Source organism: Vicia villosa, unplaced genomic scaffold (genome assembly GCF_029867415.1).
Source record: "Vicia villosa cultivar HV-30 ecotype Madison, WI unplaced genomic scaffold, Vvil1.0 ctg.000210F_1_1_3, whole genome shotgun sequence".
NCBI lineage: Eukaryota > Viridiplantae > Streptophyta > Magnoliopsida > Fabales > Fabaceae > Vicia > Vicia villosa.
In genome coordinates, this window is record NW_026705075.1 from 134,822 (window position 1) to 145,855 (window position 11,034).

The window sequence follows — 11,034 nt, forward strand, 5'->3', positions numbered from 1 at the left end:
AATAGATTTGATTACAAATAATAACGGATTTTTAAAGGGAAATATGCTAATCATCGTAACCAATAAGATGGTTAAAACCTTTTAGCAAAATAAAATGTATTTTTATATTAATCAATTAAATAATTTATTATTAACCATCGCGACCGATTAATTCAGTCGAAACGAATAATAAATAAAAAATCCTAACACTTTGGCCAAATGGCCAGTGGGATTGGGCAAACCCTAATACCTTGATAACAATCTTCTAGGGTTTTTGTGATTTAACAGTTAAAACTGATAAAATAAATTAATCGACATAATTGAATAATCGAGAAAATAATCCTAATGTTAATTATATTATTAATATGATTTTAAAATTAAATGATGTATATAATAAAAATAATTAAAACCAACTATATAATTATATAAATAATTTAAAACAAATAAATAAAGGATTATTAAGAAAACCTGGACATCAATCCTGTGCTGCTGGCCTCTAAGGCTCCATGGTAGAGGCGCAGCTTCTGTACGTTAGATCTGGATTATTGGAGATAAAACTGAGGGTGCATGGTGAGCGCGTGGGGCAGCAGCGCGCTGGATCAGGAAGGATAGTCATAGATTGATTTCAACTTTCATTCTTCGTCTACCTTTTGCACCTGCAAGCCAAACTGGAAAGTTCTCTATTCACGTTTTAGCCTAAACAAAATGCAACATCGGCTGTTCCCGTTTTAGCCGAAAAGTATATTATATAAATCCTCATCCCTGAAAATTTACTAAACAAAACGCAATAGGATCTTATATAAAAGATGTGAACAACATATTATATAGAACAAAACATAACAATATATACTTTTAGAGGAGTGCTATTCATACACCCAAAATCATACACCTATACTTACACTAGATAGAATACAGGAAAGATAAGCATTCATTTGTATTGGAATAAGTGAAAAATTAATTATTAAATATTATAGAAATATCAAACCGTAGGAAAATACGGTGTAGTTGTCATGTGCAGTGTAAAAATATCATTCTTGATACTTTTATTATTAAAAACGTAAACAGTATATACTTATATTAAAGATGTTGCACACAGTATATACTTATACTAAATAACGTAAACGTAAAAATATTTGTATAATATACCGCACCTAACCGCCATGCTTGATACCTGAACAACATCTAATATATAAAACAAACACAAACAGTGCTGATTACATATAAAAAGTTAAAAATATATATAATGAATGTATATTATATATTAATAAACGAAAGCGGTATATATATATATAGTTTTGAGTGGTTTGCAAATTAGTTTGAAAGGGGAAAGGGTTCGTCAGCTCTTGTCAGTTGATCGACAATGGCGGATTAGGGATGTTCAAGACAAACCCTAAGACAAACCCTCCAAGGGAGAAGAGAAAAGAACGTAGAACGTAGTTTTGAGTATGTGTGAATTTGTGAAAAAAAGTACGTGAAATTGGAAGAAGATCCAAAAAACCCCCTAATAGGATTGTCAAAGGTTCTATTTATAATGTTAGAAATTAGGTTAAAAATCCCAAAAGGGAAATAACCCAATAAATTTTGTCATTTTTAATAATAATAAAATAATAATAAGAATTAATTAAATAATAATAATCCTAATACTAATAATATTAAAATTAATAATGCTAAAATTCTAATAAGAGTCAGTAATAATATTTTAATAAAAACCCTTATGATGAGATAAATGGACTGACTGGTTTTGGGCTCAAAATACCTGCTAATTACACCCCAATAAAAATAGTTTTATAAGAGCGTGGGTTTAACAATAGATATGTTAAACCCCATAACTCTTAATTTTAATACCCTTGATAAATTATTAGACGAGAATTGATCGGGCAAATTTTGGGGTATGACACAAGGAAATACTTGAGTTCTCCCATCATGCTCATTTCAAACTCAGCCTGCATAGACTTAGCAAACTCCTTTCCAAGTGTAGCATTAGATGTTCCAAAAATAATATCATCTACATATATTTGACAAATTAAAATATCCCTTTTAAAGGTTTTACAAAAGAGAGTAGTGTCCACTTTTCCTCTAGTGAAACCATTATCCAGAAGGAAAGAACTTAAGCGTTCATACCAAGCCCTGGGAGCCTGTTTCAATCCATACAATGATTTCTTAAGTTTAAAAACATGATTAGGAGACATAGAGTCTTCAAAACCAGGAGGTTGATGGACATAAACTTCTTCATCTATATAACCATTTAAGAAGGCACTCTTAACATCCATCTGATAAAGAGTGATGTTATGTTGAGTGGCAAATGAAATTAATAGACGAATAGATTCTAACCTGGCCACTGGTGCAAAGGTTTCTGTATAATCAATCCCTTCTTGCTGACTATAACCCTGAGCCACCAGTCTGGCTTTGTTTCTTACCACTTCACCTTTCTCACTGAGCTTGTTTCTGAAGACCCATTTTGTACCAATTATATTGAATCCATCTGGTCTAGGAACAAGATCCCAAACATCATTCCTTGTAAACTGATTCAGTTCTTCTTGCATAGCAATTATCCAGTCTGGATCTTCTAGAGCATGATCAACAGAAGTTGGCTCGATCAAAGATACAAGACCTAATTGACAGTCTGCATTGTTCTTAAGGAATGCTCTTGTTCTGATTGGATCATCCTTCTTTCCAAGAATGACATCTTCTGAATGACCAGAGATGAGTCTGGATGATCTTCTGACAGATGGTTCTTCACAAATACTTAGATCCTCCAGAGAAGCTGATACTTGATCTTCAGATTCTTTGCTTCTGAGAAGCTCTGCTTCTGATGCGTTGCTTCTTGGCTCAACAACTTCTGATATATCAATATCACAATCTGCAAAATTATCAAACTGCTTTGGTTTTTCAGAACCAAGCTTATCATCAAACCTGATATTGATTGATTCTTCTACAATCAATGTTTCAGTATTGTATACTCTGTAGCCTTTTGAGCGTTCAGAATATCCAAGAAGGAAACATTTTTGTGCTTTGGAATCAAACTTACCAAGATGATCTTTAGTGTTCAGAATAAAGCATACACATCCAAAAGGATGGAAATATGAAATGTTGGGCTTTCTATTCTTCCACAATTCATAGGGAGTCTTATTTAGAATAGGTCTGATAGAGATTCTATTCTGAATATAGCATGCAGTGTTTATTGCTTCTGCCCAGAAATGCTTAGCCATATTGGTTTCATTGATCATGGTTCTGGCCATTTCTTGCAGAGTCCTATTCTTTCGTTCTACAACCCCATTTTGCTGTGGAGTTCTAGGACAAGAGAAATCATGGGCAATACCATTTTCTTTGAAGAACTCTTCAAAGGATCTGTTCTCAAATTCACCACCATGATCACTTCTGACCTTTATGATTTTACACTCTTTTTCAGATTGAATCTGAATGCAGAAATCAAAGAACACTGAATGAGTCTCATCCTTGTGTTTCAAGAATTTTACCCATGTCCAGCGACTATAATCATCTACGATGACTAATCCATATTTCTTCCCTCTGACAGATGCTGTTTTGACTGGGCCAAACAGATCAATGTGCAAGAGTTCTAATGGCCTTGAGGTAGAAACAACATTCTTGGACTTGAATGCAGGTTTGGAGAACTTGCCCTTCTGACATGCTTCACAAAGAGCATCTGATTTGAATTTCAGATTAGGGAGTCCTCTGACCAGATTCAGTTTGTTAATCTGAGAAATCTTTCTCAAACTAGCATGACCTAATCTTCTGTGCCAGACCCACTGCTCTTCAGAAACAGACATAAGACAAGTCACCTTCTGACTCATAAGATCTTGCAGATCTGTCTTATAAATGTTGTTCTTCCTCTTGCCTGTAAATAGGATTGAGCCATCCTTCTGATTTACAGCCTTGCAAGACTCTTGATTAAAGATTATATCATAACCATTGTCACTCAATTGACTGATAGATAAGAGGTTATGTGTTAATCCTTCTACAAGAAGTACATTAGAAATGGAAGGAGAGTTACCAGACTTTATAGTTCCAGAGCCAATTATCTTGCCCTTCTGATCTCCTCCAAACTTGACTTCTCCTCCAGACTTAAGCACCAGGTCTTGGAACATAGACCTTCTTCCTGTCATGTGTCGCGAGCATCCAGAGTCCAGGTACCATGACATGTTGTGCTTTGTCCTTTTTGCAGTCAAGGATATCTGCAATAGGAATAATCTTATCCTTAGGTACCCACATTTTCTTGGGTCCTTTCTTGTTAGATTTTCTCAAGTTCTGATTGAACTTGGGTTTAACATTGTAAGCAATAGGAGGAACAGCATGATAATTCTTAATGTGAGTTTCATGATATTTCCTAGGTTGTGTCACATGCTTTTTGGTGTGTGTTATGTGAAAACTTTGAGCATGTGAAGTGTGCCTAATATCATGGGAGTGGCCATACTTGAACTGATCATACAATGGCTTGTATGTGATTTTCATTTCATCAACAGGTTCAAGTTTGTATGGGGTTTCACCCTCAAAACCAATGCCTACTCTTTTGTTTCCAGACACAGCATATATCATAGAAGCTAGCTGACTTCTGCCAATACTTCTAGATAAGAACTTCCTGAAACTTAAATCATATTCTTTCAGAATATGGTTTAGACTAGGAGTGGATTTTTCTGAATCAGAAGGAGATCCAACATTATTGGATAATTTTAAAAGTTTTTCTTTTAATTCAGAATTTTCCAACTCAAGCTTCTTTGTTTCAAATTCAAATTGCTTTTTCAGCTTTTTGTATTTGAGACTAATCTGAGACTTGAGTTCCAGTAGTTCAGTTAGACCGGAAACTAACTCATCTCTAGTAAGTTCAGAAAATACCTCTTCAGAATCTGATTCTGATGTAGATTCTGATTCGTCATCTTCTGTCGCCATCAGCACACAGTTAGCCTGCTCATCTTCAGAGTCTGAATCATCTTCTGACTCATCCCAGGTTGCCATAAGACTTTTCTTCTTATGAAACTTCTTCTTGGGATTTTCCTTCTGAAGATTTGGACATTCATTCTTGTAGTGTCCAGGCTCATTGCATTCATAGCACATGACCTTCTTCTTGTCAAATCTTCTGTCATCAGAAGATTCTCCACGTTCAAATTTCTTTGAACTTCTGAAGCCTCTGAACTTCCTCTGCTTGGTCTTCCAGAGTTGATTTAGCCTTCTGGAGATTAAGGACAGTTCATCTTCTTCTTCAGATTCTGATTCTTCAGGATCTTCTTCTCTAGCCTGAAAAGCGTTAGTGCATTTCTTGATATTAGATTTTAATGCAATAGACTTACCTTTCTTTTGAGGCTCATTTGCGTCCAGCTCTATTTCATGACTTCTCAAGGCACTGATAAGCTCTTCCAGAGAAACTTCATTCAGATTCTTTGCAATCTTGAATGCAGTCACCATAGGACCCCATCTTCTGGGTAAGCTTCTGATGATCTTCTTTACATGATCAGCCTTGGTGTATCCCTTGTCAAGAACTCTCAATCCAGCAGTAAGAGTTTGAAATCTTGAAAACATCTTTTCAATGTCTTCATCATCCTCCATCTTGAAGGCTTCATACTTCTGGATTAAAGCTAGAGCTTTAGTCTCCTTGACTTGAGCATTTCCTTCATGAGTCATTTTCAAGGACTCATATATGTCATAGGCCGTTTCCCTGTTAGATATCTTCTCATACTCAGCATGAGAGATAGCATTCAGCAAAACAGTTATGCATTTATGATGATTCCTGAAAAGCTTTTTCTGATCATCATCCATTTCTTGCCTTGTCAGCTTTACGCCTCTGGCATTTACAGGATGTGTGTAACCATCCATCAGAAGATCCCATAGATCACCATCTAGACCAAGAAAGTAACTTTCCAGTTTATCTTTCCAGTATTCAAAGTTTTCACCATCAAATACCGGCGGTCTAGTATAACCATTGTTACCGTTGTATTGCTCAGCAGAGCCAGATGTAGATGCAGGTGTAGGTGTAGACTTTTCACTTTCATCAACCATCTTTTACTGAAGCGTTTTTCTCTTCCTGAATCTTTTCTAAACACGGTTAAGTGCTTGCACCTTAGAACCGGCGCTCTGATGCCAATTGAAGGATAGAAAAACACTTAGAAATGGGGGGTTTGAATAAGTGTAGCTTTAAAACTTGACAGATAAAAATAAATTGCACAGTTATTTTTATCCTGGTTCGTTGTTAACTAAACTACTCCAGTCCACCCCCGCAGAGATGATTTACCTCAACTGAGGATTTAATCCACTAATCGCACGGATTACAATGGTTTTCCACTTAGTCAGCAACTAAGTCTTCCAGAGTCTTCTGATCACACACTGATCACTCCAGGAACAACTGCTTAGATACCCTCTAAGACTTTTCTAGAGTCTACTGATCAACACGATCACTCTAGTTACAATCTGCTTAGTTCACTCCTAAGACTTCCTAGAGTATTCTGATCCACACGATCACTCTAGTTCCTTACAACTTAATGTAATCAATCTAAGAGTATTACAAATGCTTCTTAAAAGCGATAATCACAACTGTGATATTTCTCTTAACGTTTAAGCTTAATCTCACTAATATATTACAACAGCAATGTAGTGAGCTTTGATGAAGATGAAGATTCTGAGTTTAGATTTGAACAGAGTTTCAGCAAGTTGATATTCACAGAATAGATGTAGAATTCGTTAACCTTGCTTCTCATCAGAACTTCATATTTATAGGCGTTGGAGAAGATGACCGTTGAATGCATTTAATGCTTTGCGTGTTCCGTACAGCATCGCATTTAATGTTATACGCTTTTGTCAACTACCTCGAGCCTTGTTCACGCTGTGTCTACTGACGTAGCCTTTAGTAGCTTTTAACGTTCCTTTTGTCAGTCAGCGTAGCTTGCCACTTGTACTTTCTTCTGATCTGATGTTTGTGAATACAACGTTTGAATATCATCAGAGTCAAACAGCTTGGTGCATAGCATCTTCTGATCTTCTGACCTTGAAGTGCTTCTGAGCGTGATACCATCTTCTGAGCTTCAGTGCTTCTGATCTCATGTTCTTCTGATGCTTCCATAGACCCATGTTCTGATTCTGCTTCGACCATCTTCTGATGTCTTGCCAGACCATGTTCTGATGTTGCATGCTGAACCCTTTGAGACAAAGCTTCTGAGCGCTGAATTATGCGTACTCTTTATATATTTCCTGAAAGGGAAATTGCATTGGATTAGAGTACCATATTATCTTAAGCAAAATTCATATTATTGTTATCATCAAAACTAAGATAATTGATCAGAACAAATCTTGTTCTAACAGCATAAGCATGTGAATATGTCTCCCCCTGAGATTAACAATCTCCCCCTGAGATGAATAATCTCCCCCTGAAATTAATACTAGAAGAATTTTATAAATAAAAGACTTCCCTGATTATTTCAGTAGAGACGTTCACATGTGCTTGATCTTCAGAACATTCATGACTTCTGATTTCTGCTTCCATAGGACAGCTTCAGAACATTGAATTTCTTTAGATCCTCAGAACATTCACAGCTTCTGATTCCTGCTTCCATCGGACAGCTTCAGAACTTGAATTTCTTTGATCTTCAGAACATTCACAGCTTCTGATTCCTGCTTCCATCGGACAGCTTCAGAACTTGAATTTCTTTAGATCTTCAGAACATCCACAGCTTCTGATTCTTGCTTCCATTGGGACAGCTTCAGAACTTGAATTTCTTCTTACATCACTTCATGCTAGATTGTATCAGAACATTGTTGAATGTACCAGAGCTTCATCAGAGCATCTCTACATCCTGAAATGTTACAGAACAAAACTAAACGACAAAAGTCAGCATGAATGAATCAGAACATAAAATATGTTTCAGAACACATAATATGTATCAGAGCCATATAAGCCATATAGAATGTATCAGAACAAATAGACATTCAGAATCAGATCATATTCTATCATCAGAATATCTGAACATTCTTCCTTCTTGCTTCTGATTCTGAAGCTTCATAGCACTCAGCTTGCTTCAAGAATCCAAGAGCTTGATTCTCTAAAGAGTTGCTTCATCATCTTGTTGCTTCTTATGTTGATCTTTAAAGAGAACCTTCAATTCCTGCAACAACACAACTTAAAAACATAGAACTTTGCAAGTTCTGTTAGTAATGTGGGGCCTTTTTACCCGGTAACTGATAATATTAATCAGATCATTTATCATATATTTTCTCCCCCTTTTTGTCATAACATCAAAAAGAATATAAAAGATTCAGATGTAGAAAACGACAAAGGAAAGAAACAGAATTAAACTTTTCATTAATTTAAACAAGCAGGATTACAAAAGATGTATGCAGAAAACAGATGCAACAAGGAGAGAAAACTACAAAGACCGAAGACTAAGACCCTAGCTTAGACAAAATCTGCGCCAGAATGTCATGAACCCCGTTAGTGCTTGCAGTTTGCCTTGCCATGAAGGAGCGAAACTCAGCATTGGCTGCTTCTTGCGCGTCCAAACGAGAAGCCAGCATAGCTTGATTCTGATGCAGAGCTTCCAAGGTCTCCATCAGAGCTGAGGGTACACCAGAAGAAGAAGCACAAGAATTTCTGCCAACAGGGACAACAATCTCAGCAGGACGATCTTCTGGGAGGTCTTCAGCTTCTGTACCTTCCATCTCAACATCTGAGTCTGACTCAGGACCAGCCTCAGCATATTCTGGTTCAGGCAACACAGAAGCTCCAACTTCCAACGCCTGAAGAATAGCTGCTAGGTTTGTTGGAGGAGTAGGACCAGCAACTTCAGCAGGATAAACCATTTATGGAAAGACCATGTGAGGAGCACTTTCAGAAGGGTTCATTCTGAACCAATCAAACATCCACTAAAAATCTCCAGTCAGCACAGGGTACCATGGTCTCCAAACCACGATGTCTCTGCAGAGATTTTCTTCTTCCATCTCATCTGCAGGTATCCTCTCTTCAAGAACTCTTCTGTTCCTGATGAGATGGTGATAGCTGCTTTCACCAGCTTCCAAGAGACGACCACGAACACCAGGTGCGTCAGACATGATCCTTCTCTGGACGTCCGTAGCCCTAACCAGAAAATCCTGACGAAATGCATCCCAGAGGTTGCAAGTAGCATACTCATCCAGATGGTTATGGTGAGCAGCGCCCAGAATCTCCAACCAGCTATTTACATCAGAATGTAAAAGCTCTAGAAATGATTGAGTGGTAGGTGTTGGAGGGTCTACAGTGAACCTGGAGTCGGGAAACACAAAACTGTAGGGGTTAGGTGTTCTGGTGGGAAAAGGGTGTGAGAGAGATGAGGATATATCTGAGGGATGGGTTGAAGGAGAGGAGATATCAGATGGTGAAGAAGGTGGTTCCAGAGAGATGAATGAAGAGGAAGAGGTGGTGGATGTTTGTGAAGAGGAAGGTGATTGAGGGATACCGTCAAGAGGTTGATACACACGTCTAGAGTAGTTTCCAGACATCATAGCTTCAAACGGGTTCACTTTGAGAGGGTCATAGGTGATCCTTACTCTTTTTGGTTTGATTTCTGGTTCATCAGTTGCCTTTCTCTTTTGTTTACGATCAGTTTCTTGATTTGCAGAACTTGACGAGGGATTCATGATGAAGTTGCAGATAGTGAAAAATGCTAGGGTTTACTATATGAATGCAAAGAGAGAGAGGGCGAAAAAGAAACTGAATGCAAGAGAGAGAAATATAAGAGGGAAAAGAAACGTTTGAAGAGTATTAAAAGAAAATGAAATAAAAGGAAATGATGGATAGCATTTAATGTTACATGACGTGAGGAGAGATAATAATGACAAAAGAAGTGATTAGCACAGTTACCTAAGTAGGCGTCCCCTCAACTGCACGCACGCTTGTCCAGAAATAGTGAACACGTGTTTACCATCTGGATAGCCAGTTACAACTGTTTTACTTTTAAAGAGATTCTGAGTCAACTTAGACAATGAAACGTTAGTAATAACAGAATCACTACTTCTAATTGATTACAATCAGAACTTCTTATAAAAGACTAATCCAATCTCATTTCAGAAGATACTCATACATAAGATCTTCTCATCTTCTCATTCTGGGCATAAATCCATACTGATATTCTTCAAAATGAACTTAAACCTATCTTCAGCAAGGGGTTTTGTAAAGATATCAGCCCATTGATGGTCTGTATCCACAAAGTTTAAAGATATAACACCCTTCTGAACATAGTTCCTTATGAAATGATGTTTAATCTCAATATGTTTAGCTTTTGAATGTAAGATAGGATTCTTAGATAAACATATAGCAGAAGTATTATCACAGAAGATAGGAATGTTACTCTCATATATCTGATAATCTTCTAGCTGACTTCTCGTCCAGAGCATTTGTGTGCTACAACCTGCAGCAGCAACATATTCTGCTTTTGTTGTTGAGAGGGAAAGTGTAGCTTGCTTCTTGCTGTACCATGAGATCAGATGACTTCCAAGAAATTGACAACTTCCAGAAGTGCTCTTCCTTTCAATTCTATCTCCAGCATAGTCAGCATCATAGAATCCTACTAAGTTGTAATCTTTGGATCTTCTGTAAACTAAACCAACATTAGTAGTACCTTTCAGATACCTCAAAATTCTCTGAACCGCAGTTAAATGAGATTCTCTCGGATCTGATTGGAATCTAGCACACAAACAAACACTAAAGAGAATGTCAGGTCTAGAAACAGTTAGGTATAGAAGAGATCCAATCATACCTCTGTACAACTTTTGATCTACCTTCTTGCTTACCTCATCCTTACCTAGGACACATGTTGGATGCATAGGAGTTTTGGCTTCTTTACTTTCAGAAAGATTAAACTTCTTCAGAAGTTCTTTCACATACTTCGTTTGATGAACATATGTTCCATCAGAAGTTTGGTTGATTTGAATCCCAAGGAAATACTTGAGTTCTCCCATCATGCTCATTTCAAATTCAGCCTGCATAGACTCAGCAAACTCCTTTCCAAGTGTAGCATTAGATGTTCCAAAGATAATATCATCAACATATATTTGACAAATTAAAATATCCTTTTTAAATGT